The sequence below is a fragment of the Scyliorhinus torazame genome, chromosome 4, assembly GCF_047496885.1.
Source record: "Scyliorhinus torazame isolate Kashiwa2021f chromosome 4, sScyTor2.1, whole genome shotgun sequence".
Classification (NCBI taxonomy): Eukaryota; Metazoa; Chordata; class Chondrichthyes; order Carcharhiniformes; family Scyliorhinidae; genus Scyliorhinus; species Scyliorhinus torazame.
This window is the reverse complement of record NC_092710.1, coordinates 132,082,583-132,098,491: the sequence shown is the minus strand read 5'-3', so window position 1 is coordinate 132,098,491 and position 15,909 is coordinate 132,082,583.

Genomic DNA, 15,909 nt, shown 5'->3' with positions numbered 1-15,909 from the left:
AACATCTTCTGAAAAAGTTTCCAGAAACTTTGCAACAGAAAAAATTCCAAATCTTTAGCTGACCTGCATTAAGGGTGTCTGGATCGGGTCCACCTGCCACCTTCACTCTTGTTTTTCTTTCTCGAGGAAATGACGAAGATGCTGCCTGCAAATTTGTTGCCCAGATTTGAGATCCTGGCGTCACATCAGCAGATTGGGCTGTGTGAAACCGGTTTAACACTGAACCAAAGCCTTTCAGGACAAACTGTATCTGTCCACGGTTTTATCCTCACAGAACAACATGCAGGAATAGGCTCACGACGCAGTGGTGTCTCACGGTGTAGCAAGGCCAGGGTGGGGCTGCTATGTGAGGCAATCTCTCACCCTTTGTCCTTTTCTGTCTGCTAACTTTGATCAAGTCACTACAGTACTCTATGGCCTTGACTTATTCCTTCAGATTTAGCAATTTCCCCTCAACTGAGCCTTCTCTTTGCCTTTCTTCTTAGTTTAATGCCGTATCTCCTCCCCTGGACATTCGATTCAGCAGGTTTGGTCTCAGCCCCTTTTACGTGGAACCTATTCCTCAGCATTGGTGCCACTGGTCCATGAATCAAAACTCCTGTTCCTCGCAACACTGTTTGAGCCAAATATTCAGCTCTCTCATTTGTTCGACTCTCTGCGAATTTGCATGTGGCTCCGGTAGTATTATAACCCTACTGAAGGCCAAGGGGCCTGGATCATTAGGTCTGAGCATGGGTCGGGGCGCAGAAGATCCTTCGGGGAGTAGAGATGTGTAGTGAGTAAATCGAATAAAACCTTTATCTTCCTATCCATCATTGCTTCCTTGTGGTCACTTGCCTGGATCTTACAGGTAGTAATCCTGAGATTCTGCTTGAGGTTCAGCTTCTTAATTTGGACCCTCTCTTGTCAGCGGAACCTCATTTCTAGTCCTATCTATATTGTTGGTTCCTACATGGACCAAACCAACTCATTGTTCCTCCTCCCACTTTGGGTTTATCTTCAACTGTGAGCAGAAATCCTTATCCTTATCCTCGGCAGCAGACAACACAACCTTTGGGGGATTTGCACTGCAGAGAACACTATCTATAGGCCCTGATTATGCTGTCCTCTACCAATACCCTTGACTAATTTGTTTACCTCGTTATAAATTATCAAATGAACAAAGTAATACTTATGTTGTCCCAGTCCTTAGTTTAAGTGACTTCCCTGGTTCGAAGAGCATACAAAAGGTAAAATTCACCAGCCAGATCACCTACCAGCTGTCCAGTGATGTTGCTTTCCGATATTTTTGATCTCTGTGGTATTATCAGGTATTGCAGTACCCGAGAGGCTGTAAACCATTGGGTAAACCTAGGAGTTTACCATTGGCTGTTTGGTATGTAGCTCCGCTCTGACAGGCGGGGTATAAGAACAGGTGCCGTCCCAGCAGCCCTCATTCTGTACTGAAGTTGCTGGAGAACTGATCTAGTCTATTAAAGCCTTCAGTTATGTTACAACCACATCTTTGAGTTTAATTCATCGTGCATCAATTTAATAGACTACTCTTAAGTTGAAAGAATGGATCACCAAATCAAGCCGGAGTATCTACAACTCAGCCCCCATGCGGAGAACTCGACGGCGATATTTAAGCACTGGCTGGCGTGTTTTAAAGGCTATCTCGAGACGGCCCGAGGCACCCCCTCAGGAGAATAGAAACTGCATCTCCTGCACGTGAGAGTAAACCCTGGAATCTTCATCCTCATCGAGGAGGCGGAGGACTACGATGCTGCGATCGAACTGTTAAAAGGACATTATATACGCCCTGTAAACCAGATCTACGCACGTCACCTGCTTGCAACTAGAAGGCAAAGCCCCAAGAAATCGCTGGAGGACTTCTACCGTGCGCTACTTGTGCTGGGCAGAAACTGTGGCTGCCCGCAAGTTTCGGCAGCGAGCACACAGAACTTCTAATCCGGGATGCCTTCGTAGCAGGTTTGAGCTCCTCAGAGATCTGCCAAAGACTCTGAGAAAAGGACACCCTGGGACTGAGAGAGGCACGGGCCCTGGCAGGGTCCATGGATGTTGCTTCCAGAAACACGCAGTCCTATGCGCCCAACCGCGCGGCGGCCCCCTGGGCTGCGTGGCAGCCCCACTGACCTTCCCCGTGTCCCCGCAGGCCTGCGTTGTAAGAAGGCCCGCTAACTCCGTCGGGCCCCGCTGTTTCTTCTGCGGGCAGGCGAAGCATCCCCGCACGCGCTGCCCGGCCCGCACCTCCACCTGCAAGAAGGGACATTTTGTGGGGGCCTGCCAAGCACGAGCCGTGGCCGCAGTCTCCAGCGACTCCGGACCGCCAGCAATCTTCCCCTCGGGCCCCAGGCGGCCAGCACTCACCGCCACCCCCCTATCCTGGGGCCACGTCCAACCCACGGGCGCGGCCACCTTGCCCCTCGGACACCAAGCTGGACGGATGGGCGCCGCCATTTTGTCCATCCCCGCCGCCATTTTGTCCATCCCCGACCACCATGTGTGATCCATGGGAGACGCCATCTTGGATGGGACCCCAGGCCCCCAACATGGCCGACTAAACGCTGCCCGATCACAACCCTCAACTGCGCCATCTGGCCTCGGTGACGCTGGACCAAAATCGACCTCGGACACTCGCGACTGCAACGACAACGGTGTTCATCACGGGCCCCGAGACGTTTTGCCTGATCGACTCTGGGAGCACGGAGAGCTTTATTCACCCCGACACGGTAAGGCGCTGTTCACTTGTTACCCACCCTGTAAACCAAAGAATTTCCCTGGCCTCCGGGTCACACTCAGTGGAGATATAGGGGTTCTGCCTAGCAGACCTCACTGTCCAAGGCAGGAAATTCAACAATTTCCACCTTTATGTCCTGCCGCACCTCTGCGCGGCTACACTCCTGGGGTTGGACTTTCAATGTAACTTGCAAAGCCTGACCTTTAAATTCGGCGGCCCTATACCCCCCCCCTTACTGTCTGCGGCCTCGCGACCCTTAAGGTCGACCCGCCTTCCCTGTTTGCGGACTTCACCCGGGATTGCAAACCCGTCGCCACCAGGTTCAGACGGTACAGTGCCCAGGACTGGACCTTCATCAGGTCAGAGGTCCAAAGGCTACTGAGGGAAGGGGTTATTGAAGCTAGCTATAGTCCCTGGAGAGCTCAAGTAGCGGTGGTGAAGACCGGGGAGAAACATAGGATGGTCATTGACTACAGTCAGACCATCAACAGGTTTACACAGCTGGATGCGTACCCTCTCCCCCGCATATCCGACCTGGTGAACAGGATTGCGCAATACAAGGTCTTCTCCACGGTAGATCTCAAGTCCGCTTACCATCAGACCTCGCCGCACCAGTGACCACAAGTACACTGCCTTCGAAGCAAATGGGCGGCTCTACCAATTTTTAAGGGTTCCCTTTGGTGTCACTAATGGGGTCTCGGTCTTCCAACGCGAGATGGACCGAATGGTTGACCGATACGGCTTACGCGCAACGTTTCCGTATCTGGATAACGTCACCATCTGCGGCCATGACCAGCAGGACCACGACACCAACCTCCGGAAATTTCTCCAGACCGCGAAAATCCTTAACTTAACATATAATAAGGATAAATGCGTATTTAGCACCGACCGTCTAGCCATTCTCGGCTACGTAGTGCGAAATGGAGTTATAGGCCCCGACCCTGAAGGCATGCGCCCCTTCATGGAGTTCCCCCTCCCTCACTGCCCCAAGGCCCTGAAGCGCTGCCTCGGTTTTTCAGTTATTACACACAGTGGATCCCCAACTACGCAGACAAGCCCGACCCCTAATCCAGTCCACAACCTTCCCCCTGTCGACGGAGGCCCGCCAGGCCTTCTGCCACATCAAAGCAGACATTGCAAAGGCCACGATGCGCACCATCGACAAGTCCATCCCCTTCCAGGTCGAGAGCGATGCGCCCGACGTAGCTCTGGCTGCCACCCTCAACCAAGCGGGCAGACTCGTGGCCTTCTTCTCCCGCACCCTCAATGCTTCAGAAATTCGCCATTCCTCGGTCGAAAAAGAGGCGCAAGCCATAGTAGAAGCTGTGCGACATTGGCGGCATTACCTGGCCGGCAGGAGATTCACTCTCCTCACTGACCAACGGTTGGTGGCGTTCATGTTTGATAATGCACAGCGGGGCAAGATAAAGAACGACAAGATCTTACGGTGGAGGATAGAACTCTCCACCTACAACTACGAGATCTTGTACCGTCCTGGGAAGCTAAATGAGCCTTCCGATGCCCTGTCCCATGGCATGTGTGCCACCTCACAAGTGGACCACCTCCGAGCCCTCCACGAGGACCTCTGCCACCCGGGGGTCACTCGTTTTTTCCACTTCATTTCGACCCGCAACCTGCCCTACTCCATCGAGGAGGTCAGGACAGTCACCAGGGACTGCCAAATCTGCGCGGAGTGCAAACCGCACTTCTATCGGCCAGAGAGGACGCACCTGATAAAGCCTTCCCGTCCCTTTGAACGCCTTGCAATGGACTTCAAAGGCCCCCTCCCCTCCACCGACCGCAACACGTATTTCCTGAACGTGATTGACGAGTACTCCTGATTCCCATTCGCTATCCTCTGCCCCGACATGACCGCAAACACCGTCATCAAGGCCCTCCAGGGTATCTTTACACTGTTCGGGTTCCCCGCTTACATACACAGTGATAGGGGGTCCTCCTTTATGAGCGACGAACTGCGTCAATTCCTGCTCAGCAAGGGCATCGCCTCAAGCAGGACGACCAGTTACAACCCCCGGGGAAACGGGCAGGTAGAGAGGGAGAACGGAACGGTCTGGAAGACCGTTCTACTGGCCCTACGGTCTAGGAATCTCCCAGTCTCCCGCTGGTAAGATGTCCTCCCGATGGCCCTCCACGCCATCCGGTCGCTGCTCTGTACAACTACCAACCAGACACCTCATGAACGTCTCCTTGTCTTCCCCAGGAAGTCCTCCTCCGGGACCTCGCTCCCAACCTGGCTAGCGACACCCGGACCCATCCTGCTTCGGAAGCACGTGCGGGCGCACAAGTCGGACACGTTGGTCGAGAGGGTCCACCTGCTGCACGCTAACACCCAGTATGCCTACGTGGCGTTCCCTGACGGCCGGCAGGATACAGTCTCCCTCCGGGACCTGGCGCCCGCCGGAACCCCACGCGCACCCGAACCATTACCCCCACCCCCTCCACCCCCACAGCACCTCACTGGAGGGTCGGTCCTCCCGCCGCTCCTACCTAGGCCATCCCACCCACTGACGCCCCCTACAGGCACTCCCCTCTCCTGTCAACCGTTTGCCCCACCAGCGCTGCCTAGGGGTGACGAAGCTGCCATGGAGGCCGAGGCCACGCTCCCGGAGTCGCAGACGCCCGGACCCCCACCAGAATCACCACCGAGGCTCACACGATCCAGGAGGACGACCAGGCCACCCGACCGACTGATTGCTTCACTGTAACTGTAACTGTAAATGAACACTGACTGTATATATCTTCCACGCTTGTAAATATTCTCGACAACCCTGTAAGGAAGTATCACGGTACCTCCATATCTGATCATACCATGTTAAATGCAATTGTAACCACTGGCCACCACCCCCGCCAGACTTCTTTTTTAACAGGGGGTGAATGTGGCATTATCAGGTATTGCAGTACCCGAGGGGCTGTAGACCATTGGGTAAACCTAGGAGTTTACCATTGGCTGTTTGGTATGTAGCTCCGCCCTGACAGGCGGGGTATAAGAACCGGTGTCGTCCCAGCAGCCCTTTTTCTGTACCGAAGCTGCTGGGGAACAGATCTAGTCTAGTAAAGCCTTCAGTTATGTTTCAACCTCGTCTTTGAGTTTAATTGATCGTGCATCAGTCTCTCTCTGTTCCACTCCTTTAATTCGTGCCACTTTCGGTCACTGGTTCCAGTCTTACTGTGCTCATAATGTACCTATCACAGACTTGTTAACAATATGAAAATTGCAATTATATAGGCATTGGTGAGGCCACACCTGGAATATTGTGTGCTGTTTTGGTCTCCTTGTCTGAGGACGGATGTTCTTGCCATAGAGGGAGTGCAGCAAAGGTTTATCAGACTGATTCCTGGGATGGTGAGGCTGACGTATGAGGGGAGATTGAGTCGGTTAGGATTGGAGTTCAGAAGAATGAGGGGAATCTCATAGAAAAATGTAAAAGTCTAACAGGACTAGACTAGACTGAGTTGATGCCAGAAGATGTTCCCAGTGTCCAGAACCAGGGGTCAATGTCTGAGGATAGGGGGTCGACCAGTTAGGACAGAGATGAGGAGAAATTCCTTCACCCAGAGAGTGGTGAGCCTGTGGAATTTGTTACCACAGAAAGTAGTTGAGGCAAAAACATTTAATGTTTTCAAGAATAGGTTAGATATAGTACTTGGGGTGAAGGGGATCAAAGGATGTGGGGGGGGAAGGTGGCATTAGGCGATTGAGTTGGATGATCAGCCACGATCATAATGAATGGTGGAGCAGGCTCGAAGGGCCTCCTTCGGCTCCTATTTTCTGTCTTTCTAAGTTTTCCTATCTTGGGGCTGGTTGGGTGGGGGTTAGCAGACAATAGGATTTTGAAGAATTGATGGGAATGGAACAAACTGAGCTGCTTGATGGAGGATAAGGTGATTGAAGAGGAAAGGAGGACAGCATGGTGTGATATCATCACTGCAGTAGTTTGGATGAGGCAGATGGTGAAGATGAGTAGATTACCCAATCCCTCAAACCTAATCCGTCATTCAGTTAGACTACTGCGGATCTGTATCTTAACGCCAAACTTCTACCACACATTACATGTCGAAATGTTTCCTAATTTTACCCCTGAAAAGGTCAAGCTCTATTTTTTTGGAGGATGTCTCCTAATCGTGGCACCCTAACCAATGGAAAAAGTTCCTCTCTATCTAACCTATCCCCTTAACCTTGCCTTAGTTCTCTACATTCTGGGGAATACAACCGTAGATTGTGTGATCTTTCCTTGTAACAGAAGCCTTGGAGTCCAGGTATCATTCTGGTAAATCTATGCTGCACTCCCTCCAAGGCCAATATGTCTATCCTAAGGTGTGGTGTCCAGAAATGCTCAAGGTGCTCTGGGTTGCAGTCCAACCACAGGGTGACCAACCATCCTAGATTTTACAACATTTGAGGCAGCTGACCCGTGTTCCAGGTTGTTTGCTGTCAGGCTGAACTTTCTCCTGTATTTCGGATCTGTGAGTCACGGACTTGCGCAGTACACTCCTGCATTCTACTACCGGGATCCTCCCCAGGGGCCCGGTTTAGTTCAGTTGGCACGACGGCTGGTTTGTGATGCTGAGCGAGGTCAACAGTGTGGGTTCAATTCCTGTACTGGCTGAGGTTATTCATGAAGGTTCCACCTTCTTAACTTTGCCCCTTGCGAGGTGTGGTGATCTTCTGGTTAAATCACCACCAGTGACCCCCTCCCCCCCAAAAGGGAAAGCAGCCTATCGTCACCTGGGACTATGGCGACTTTACTTTTTACTCCCTACTCCCAAATGCTCACCAGCCACTTTGCCCCCACCCCTACAGTCTGGACAGCAACCCCCACTCCTCACTAAGTGAATCTATATTAAGTCAATCATATGCTCCCATAGGAATTTATGTTGAAGACAGAGTTAGGTTTCTTTGGACATTTCTGGCCCAAACAATGTACAAGTTGAAATACTGCAACAAAAATAAGCAGCACAGTGCATTCCTAGCTGAAATAACTTGCAAAATAAAATACATCACTAAATATAAAAGAAATACAATGTACAATACAATTGAATTGTTTCGAAAAATTACAGTACCCACCTCAGCATAATACTTTTAGATTGACCAGGCTCCATCTAGTGGCACAGATTTGTTGGCGCCAGTCGCTGCTGAAGTCCCAGAAGTACATGCACCAGGTACCAACTCCTGCACAGAACCTCAGTGTGAGTTCAGAAGTGAAGCCAGAAAGGGATTTATAAACTGGGAACCAGAAGTCAGGAGCTGCTGAAGAACAAATCCTTAGAATGAAAGTAAGAAGAGACCGGCAAGGGCAGGAGTCGGCAAAGCGGGGGCAGGCAAGGATGGGAGTTGGCAAACTGGGCATGAGGAAGACGGACTGAGGGTGAGGGCAGAAGCACTGTGGGAAATGTCATGTGAGCAGACAGACCACAGAAGAGGACGTTGGAGGCAAACAATGCTAAAGTGAAACTGGCAATGTTAAATGGATATATTGACACTACTTTATAAATGATATTGCAGTGAAAGAATATTAAGTGAGTTAACATTAAGCAGGGTCTAATTATACTTGTTCATGACATTGGACTGCTTGGGCCCACAAGCCTCTTTGGACCTACACTGCACGTAGGCTTTCATTATTTGGAAAGTTTGCTGTTCTATCCTTTGTGGATTCAAAGTGAATGACCTCACACTTGCCTAAATTGAAATCCATTTGCCACAGTATTGTCTATTCACTCAGTTAGAAATGTCTCCTTATTATTTCCTGCTTCCGTCTGTTGTGGTGAAAGATTGAAGCCACTCAGATCTGTAACTGGGACTTTATTAAGAAGCACACTTGAGAGACATAGCCCTGCTGCTACAGAATGTCTACCTGGTACCAAGGCTGTGTAACAGGGTATGTGTTTTGGTTATCGCTCTTACACTATAAATCTCACACGCAGCATTATACTGGCTGCAGCTGTAATTTAACTAACTGAAGGCTGAAGTCTGTGCTTCTTATCACACTTTTGCTTACCTATTCTGTAAAGGTTATTAAGTTTGTGATTGTTCCTTTCCCACAACAGCACACTGAGAAAGGGCTCTACTAACCTTCGATAGCTTAGATCCCAACAACTACAGCAAAGATGGTGTATTATTGAGGTCCCAAAACAGATCTTTGCAGAACATCACGAGTCACATCGTGCCAATTAGGGTACCTTGTCATGACCCTTATTCTATCTCCTGCTGCTCAGTTAATTTCCTAACCAGGTCAATGACTTGCCTTCAATTCCATGAGTTTTAAATTTAGCTAGCTGTTTTCCACACAAAGGGCGCAATTCTAAGTCCCGACGCCGGAGTGAAAACCGGAGTGTTTCACTCCAGTGTCGGAGGCCGTTCCCAGCCCCCTATTCTCCCGCCCCCGGGGGGCTGGGAGCGGTGTTGCGTCATTTACGTGCGTGGCCTTGCCGCCACGTAAAAGCAGCGCCGTGTAAATGACGCGACCGGCGCCGCGTAAATGACGTCATCCGCGTATGCACAGGTTGACCGGCGCCAACCCGCGCATGCGCGTTTGCCGTCCTCCCCGCGGCTGCCCCGCAAGAAGATGTCGGATGGATCTTGCGGGGCGGCAGAGGAAAGGAGGTCCTCCTTCAGAGAGGCCGGCCCGCCGATCGGTGGGCACCGATCGCGGGCCAGACCCCTTTTAAGTCCCCCCCCCGGTGCAGGAGACCCCCTCTCCCCCCCACAGACCGCCCCTCCCAGTGTTCCCGCGCTGTTCCCACCGGCAGCGACCAGGTGTGGACGGCGCCGGTGGGAACCTGTCGTGTTGGGCAGGCCGCTCGGCCCATCCGGGCCGGAGAATCGCCACTTGCTCGTAACAAACGGCAAGCGGTGATTCTCCGAGTGGCCAGCCGTGATTCTCGCCGCGCTGGTTTGTGGGGGGGGGGGCTAGAATCGCGTGTGGGTGCCGGGGCGGCGTGGCGGGACTTGCGCGGCGCCCCGGCAATTCTCCCACCCGGTGGGGGGGGGGGGGGGAGATTCCGCCCCCTATCTTATAAATAACTCCCACAGTCCAAAGATGCGCAGATTACGTAGATTGGCTATGCTAAACTGTCCCTTAGTGACCAGGATGTGCAGGTTAGGTTATGGGGATAGGGTGGGGTGGACGGGAGGGTAGATCTGGGTAGGGTGCTCTTTTAAAGAGTCTGTGCAGACTCGATGGCCCGAATGGCTTCCTGCTACACTGTAGGGATTCTATGAACTCTAGAGAGCGATAATTCGGAACAGAGGCAAGACAAATAGGCAAGTTCAGATTCAGTTTCTGAGGACTTTGCAGTGCTTGTAGTGACAGATGCTGTAGTGACTACCCAGGAAATACCATCTCGTGAAGGCAATGATGACGCTTCCAAGGTGCCGAGAAGCCAAGTTCCAGAACACCGGGTTCAATCAAAAAGGGATAGACAGCCACCACATAGACTGTCTTATTGAATTGTATGCAAGTATAGATTAATACATAGTGAATCTATTTTTAAAAAATATATATTTTTATTCTCCTCCTTTTTCACATTTTCTCCCAAATTTACACCCAACAATAAACAATAATTAGTAACGAATGCAATGTCAATCCCCATATCAATAACAGTGATCCCATCCTCCCACCAAACCTCCAAACATTAGCCCGTATGTTAACATAAACAAATGACAAAAAGGTTAAGTCCCCATTAACACACACCCCTAATGTTGGATGTAATCCAATTCTCGAAAGTGCATAATGAATAAAGCCCATGAATTGTAAAACTCCTCCATCCCTCCCCTCAGTTCAAATTTGACCTTCTCAAGCGTCAAGAATTCCAGCAGGCCCCCCCCCCCTCCCCCCCTCCCATCACACCAGGGCACAGGGTGGAGAGGTTGATCTCCATCCTAACAAGATCCGCCTTCAGGCGATCAATGAGGCGAAGGCTGCAACATTTGCCTCCCTGCCCGTTTCCAACCCCGGCTGGTCCGACACCCCGAATATGGCATCCCGAAGGCCCGGGACCAGTTTAACGTGCACCACTTTAGAGATTACCCTAAAATCCTCCTTCCAGTAATCCTCCAGCTTTGGACAGGACCAAAACATATGAACGTGATTTGATGGCCCCCCCCCAGCAATGTTCACACACCTCTTTTACCCCCCCCCTCAAAGAGCCGGCTCATCCTCACCCTTGTGAGGTGTGCTCTATGTACCACCTTCAACTGTATCAGCCCCAACCTCGCACACGAGGTGGAGGCGTTAAAACTCTCCAGGGCACCTCACACCAGAACCCCTCCTCATACCCTCTCCCAACTCTTCCTTCCACTTTTGCAAAGTGGATCTATTGTACAAATGTTTATCATTGTCGTTGCACGAAGGAAGTAAAAAATGTATCAGAGAAACATTGCTACTGGTAAAGCATCACGTGATGTGTAATGCCATCAGCGGAGTGTCTGCAGGGGCTTTGCAGTTCTCCATCCTTATGTATATGAGCAACACCTCTTACTAAACCTCTCATTGTGTTTTGAAAGAATCCAGAGCGTGGAGACATCCGTACCTTTTCTCTTTGCGGCAACAAAGAAACATAACAACCTGTCCATTTCTTTCTTGCAAAACGGGCTGTTGGCAAATAAAAATCCAAGAGCTGGTACTTGGGCATTATGAACTCTCCCTCCATGTACCTGAACAGGTGCTGGAGTGTGGCAACGAGTGGATTTTCATAGTAACTTCAATGCAGTGTTAATGTAAGCCTATTTGTGACACTAATAAAGATCATTATTACAATGGGCAGCACAGTGGTTAGCACAGTTGCTTCACAGCTCCAGGGCCCCAGGTTCGATTCCCGGCTTGGGTCACTGTCTGTGCGGAATCTGCACGTTCTCCCCGTGTCTGCGTAGGTTTCTTCCGGGTGCTCCGGTTTCCTCCCACAGTCCAAAGATGTGCGGATTAGGTGGATTGGCCATGATAAATTGCCCTTAGTGTCCAAAATGGTTAAGTGAGGATTACTGGGTTATAGGGATAGGGTAGATACGTAGGCTTGAGTAGGGTGCTCTTTGTAAGGGCCGGTGCAGACTCTATGGGCCGAATGGCCTCCTTCTGCACTGTAAATTCTGCGACTATGATTCTATGACAATATGATTTTTAATTCCATATTTTTTATTGAATTGAGATGGCACCATCTGCCGTGGTATGATTCAAACTCGAATCCCCAGAATGTTACCCTGGGTCTCCGGATTATCAGTCTGGTGACAATACCACTGCAGCACCACCTCCCCATATGTAAGATTTAGTTACGGCCCAGTTGGAGGTCTGAAGCTCAATAAAAAATTATGTGAAGGGGTTCATGGTATCTCTTCCCTCTCCCACATAACAGCAACAACTTATATTTATATTGTGCCTTTCATGTAATAACACATTCAAGGTGTTTTATGGAGGCATTAAAAATCAAAGTATGACATTGAGCCACATTAGATGCTATCAGGTCAGTTGACCAGAAGCTTGATCAAAGAGGTAGGTCCAAAGGTGTTTCTTAAAGAGGTTGTGGTCTGTGACCGGTTTCACTGGATCAGCTGGGTGAGCAAATGTCAGGTAACTGGATGGGTTGGAACTCACCGCTATAAAGGAACCAGCCTGAGCTTCTACCCATTTATTAAAACTCTGCAGTCATTCTGTCCAAGCTCTTTTCCTGCTGTGTTAGGTATTATGAATGGGAAGTCAGAGGCATTGCTGTTTTATAATGATTGGAGCTTCATAATACCATGAAACTTTAATCAGCACTATGATATTCTGCATCGCTCAGCTTGCCTCGGAGTGAAGCAAGTTTCCAACTGGAGCAGTTGCTTTCAGCTAACATATTACACGTACAGGCAATTTAATCTACATTATAGTACTGAACAGTGCCAGTGAGCTGAGTACTTGCGACTGTATGTTTTGGTACCAGCTGGAAAATTCCATGTTATGTCTCACATAACTTGCAAGGTCTTTTTCCCTTTCTTGCCCTACGTATGTTTGTATTTCTCTTGTTCCCGGGTGGTATGCTCTATTCCTTCTCTTTCTCCTGGTTTCTTTCCCTCTACCTGTTTCTCCAGCACCTGTCCTAGCCTTGTGGATTCTTGCTGTGTGATTGACCCCGAAGTACGTGCGGGATGAGATTGCGCCCCAGAGCAGTCGAGACCTACGATCCAGTGCAGTGCAGTTGGAGAGTTGTTTTTCATTTAATATAAATTTAGAGTACCCAATTCTTTTTTCCCCAATTAAGGGGCAATTTAGCGTGGCCAATCCACCTAGCCTGCACATCTTTGGGTTGTGAGGGCGAAATCCACGCAGAAACGGGGAGAATGTGCAAACTCCACGCGGGCCGGTAACTGACCTCAGCACCGCAGGCAGCAGTGCTACCATAGCACCACCATGCCGTCGTAGAGGGAGAATTGTTACCTGTCGGTGGTGTTGCCTTTTGGACGGGCTATTGGACCACTCAGGTGAATATAAATAATTCCACGGCATTATGCTGAAGAGGAGGAGGGGAATTAGCTGCGGTGTGCTGGCCAATATTTATATCTCAACTAACATCACTAAAACAGATTACCTGGCCATTATTACATTGCCATCTGTGGAACCCTGCTGTGTGCACATTGGCTGCTGTGTTTCTTATATTACAACAGTGACTATATTTCAAAAGTACTTAATTGGTGTAAAGTGCTTTGGAACATCCTGAGGTTGTACAAGATGCATTATAAATGGAAGTCTTTCCTTTCCCCATGTCAGTCTGCCCCAGCTGCTGCTGATTTGGTCCCATGATCCTCTGGTTATTATTGTATGACTCCCATTTGATGCCTTCAGTCAGCGCTTGCTACCACTTGTCAGATGCTGCACCTATCAGGGCTGCATCAGGCGGTATTCTCAAGGAAGCCCAGCTACAGCGCCAAAGTAATGCCTTGATTACAGGCAGGGCAGAAGGATTCAGGATTTACTGGCCAAATTGTGATCCCACTGCCACACTGTGATTGCAGCACCTGCGGTAAAAGTTCGGCCCTCGGCTTCTTTTTACCAAAGCTACACTCTTATTCTCTGTTGGCTCCACCTGAGGTTCCACACTCACAAGTGGTCGCCCTTCAGATTAAAGGTACAGAACTAAATACAATTTACAAATATATGCTTGGACTTTGTACAAAATGTAACACAAGTATTACAGACCTTTTTATGGAGCAGGTAGTTTAAAGGTTTCTTAGAGTTTGTAGAGGTGTGCCGAAAAGAATGTAAAATGTGGACTTACATCAGCAGACATAATTAGCAAAGAAGTTAGTAGAGGTGAAGTTTGAGGCCCATTGCAGAGGATATCGACACAATATATGAGCCAGAATTCCCACTCCTGGTCGCCCACCAGTGACCTCTGCAGGAAAGTGCACGTGTGTGGATGTCAGCGGCCCTGGGTCACTTCCTATATGGAGTTTGTACATTCTCCCGGTGTCTGCGTGTGTCTCACCCTCACAACCTAAAGATGAGCAAGCTGGTGGAGTGGCCATGCTTTATTGGGAAAAAAGAATTGTGTACTCTAAGATTAAAAAGAAGTGTGGCTGTCAAGCTTGGCTGTGATGTCTCTGCAGCTGAATAATGGTTTGCACTCACTATCTACACTCTTACATAAAGAATGGTTGAGCTACCTCAGAATCTGAAACTCCTACAGGGGGAAAGTCAAAAACTAGGGAGAAGAATAGGTTTTTAATGTTCGGAAGCTGCAGTAACTGAGCGTGAACGTTCCCAGTCAGTCTGACACTGGGATTTTTGAAGTAGTCGGTAGCACATTTCTTATACTCTGTAGATAATTTATTCCTTATAGCCAATGGTTTGATTAGATACTAAACTCAGTGATCACCAATCCTTGAATTATTACATTGGCGACAAGATCAAAGGGAGTAGCTTCAAATTGCCGTAAAGGAAGACAGAGCCGACCTTGTGTACGAGTCATTCAAGCTTGACCCATTCAAGGCGCATTAAGTTGCAAAAATGGTTTTATTTGGAAGGTGAGAGCCCTTTGATCCTAATTCGGAAGGTTGTGTTCAATATTCGTGTATGTTTGTGTTACATGCTTCACCTGTATTGTACCATAGAGTAAGTGGCCAGCAGTCCTTAAGAATAGCGCAATCAGTTGAGTATAGATGCCGACTAATTTCCTACCTGCCCACAAGTGGTTGGCTGCAACCAAAGGGTCTGTTTGGTGTCTTTAGCTTGCCAGCTACATTCCAATAAGGCCTAAATGTGAAAATGGTTTGTGTCGCCTGGTGCCAGTTTTGGGTGTAAGGGGCCATTGATGGCATCCATTTTGAAGGCAAGTCAAACATCCACCTTCCTCCACCACATTGTACCTTATCTGCATTAGAACAACTGCAGAAACTTCCTACATGGCATGCCATAAGCTCACCAAAATACCTCACACCGTGTCCCACACAGGACAACTATGTAGTGTTTATAATTAGAATCATAGAATGACACAGCACAGGAGTAGGCCATTCAGCCCATTGTGCCTCTACTGGCTCTTTGAAAGAGCCAGTCAATGTGTCCCCCTCTCCTGCTCTTTCCTCACAGCCCCGCAAACATTTCCTTTCCAAGTCTATACGTTTTGAAGCTACTTCCACAGCTTTACTTCCCCCAATAGCGTATTTTTGTATCCAATGTAGATTAATTATGGATGCTCACATGAGTGAGCAGAATCATCATGAAGGCTCACTAACTTGTCCATCAGTGCACCTGCATGGACCTCTCACCAAGGCAGTTGTCACTGCCTCTCACCCAGGATGACTGGAGAAGAAGCCAAATCCCCTGAACTTAGGTTACAATAATATACAAAATGAAGGGTAAATATACACAATTTTGAAAACTATCCTCTGAAAGCAGAAGAGTAAAGTTGGTTTTGTTTTATAAAAATAAACTGCATTGCTCCTTTGAAAGTTTTGTATATCGTTAACAGACTCAGCTATTCCGGCAATAAAAAATGCTTTGCTGACATTCCAAATTACTGAAGCATCCAAAGTGCGTAAACAGAGTATTCCTGCTTCACTGTAATGTTTGTGAATTCCTCATTGTCACATCAATGACATGCCATTTCTCACTAAGTTTTTACTCATGATTTCAAATCAATATTTCGTTATTTTCACGTTACTGTTCGAGTGCAAAAGTTGT